Here is a 1,504-nt window from a genome sequence, read left to right as displayed (position 1 = left end):
TGAGGTACCAAACCATGTAAGGACAAAGTCCCACCTCAACTTTCTTCATGGTATCAAAGCAGTTTGTCCCATGTGTGAATCTTAACGGTCACACGTGCTCCACGTCACTCGATTTGTGTTGTCCACGTGTTTGACTTAAAATCTAACCTATGTGAGGGGGTTGTTGAGAATGAATCCCACATTGATGGGAGGAAGGACCTTACATGTGCTTATAAAGTAGTTGGGATACTCCTACTACCACTTCAGATTCCATACTTTACTAAGCCTCCTCAACAAGGGAGAAAAATGCTATAAAAGGGCTGCAAGCACTTTCATTTCATTCATCGATCTATCTTTTCTATTCTTCAAAGAAAGTGAGGAAGAAGCTATAGCTAGGGCTCGTTCGTTCGCACCCTCTGCAAGTTCATCATCAAGAGGGTTCGCTTGCTTTCCTTGTTCAACTATTCAAGTGATACGGTTTCAGTCGAGATGTGTGGTAATGATATGGGATCAGCTTTCACTAATGAAGGTCTTTATATCGACGAAGATATTGATGATTCAGGAGACTGGAAGATGCGTGTTTTTCTGACTTGTAAGTTTCAGGGTACTGCCAGATGTGTTGATATTTGTGATGACGATTGGAATTTATGGTTCCATGATGATCATTCAGGTGCCAAGTATAAATTCAAGATAAGTCATTTGCGTGGTGTTATTAGATTGATTATAGCAGATGATGGTATTACACTTATCAATGATGAAGATGAAGCAATTACGTTATATCCAAATTATTTTCATCACAAGTTTTATCATACATATATTAAGGATGGTAGATGGATGATTAAAAAGTCGGAATGAAGAAGAAGAAGAAGAAATAGTACGTATCTATATGTAATGTAATATTGTAGCTTGGTTTAAATAAAGTGTCCAGGGTGTGAAGTGTGAACCCCCTCCTCCCTTTTTGGTGCTTGTTGTCCTAACACTACCGATGGGCAATGGAATGAGCAATTTTTCTAACCAATTGTATTATTACATTTGGTATATCGGAATGAGCAATTTTTCTAACCAATTGTAGTATTAGTTTCCTTGCTTTAATTTCCTTGTCTGTATTAGCTTCGGCTTTTCTTATCATGTGGGTCTTTCCTTGGACTTACAATTGTATTTCTGCTATGGCTTGGTTAATATACTATCTTTAGAATAAATAAATAAATGTGTTTTATTTACCCATAATTCGTTGAAAACGCTCCACAAACAAATGTAAGGAAAACTATCGTTTTGATTGATAATAGAATGAAAATATAACCGAAAGACAATATTAAAAGTTGTTTAAATAGTTTCATGAAACCCTAACAACTAAAGGAAATAAAAATAAAAAATTATTTTGACCCACTAATGTCATTAAATGCCTGAAATTCATCATATATTGTGGCAAAACAACAAGTTTGATTTGTCTCGTTGTTCCCTGTCTGTAAAAGTATCTTGACTAGAAAATGAACTCTGAAAACTCTAAAACTCTATTCACCACAGA

At 35.6% G+C, this 1,504-nt stretch overlaps 1 long non-coding RNA gene across 1 annotated transcript; it reads left to right on the top strand.

The window, feature by feature from the left end:
• Positions 1–274: 274 nt before the first annotated feature.
• On the top strand, positions 275–1,206 carry LOC126585627 (uncharacterized). The gene is made up of 2 exons (XR_007610600.1): positions 275–1,014; positions 1,058–1,206. It is a non-coding gene; the product is annotated as an uncharacterized LOC126585627 (long non-coding RNA).
• The last annotated feature ends 298 nt before the right edge of the window (positions 1,207–1,504 follow it).

Source organism: Malus sylvestris, chromosome 10 (genome assembly GCF_916048215.2).
Source record: "Malus sylvestris chromosome 10, drMalSylv7.2, whole genome shotgun sequence".
Classification (NCBI taxonomy): domain Eukaryota; kingdom Viridiplantae; phylum Streptophyta; class Magnoliopsida; order Rosales; family Rosaceae; genus Malus; species Malus sylvestris.
The sequence above is the reverse complement of the archived record's forward strand: the minus strand, read 5'-3'. Positions and strand labels throughout refer to the sequence as shown.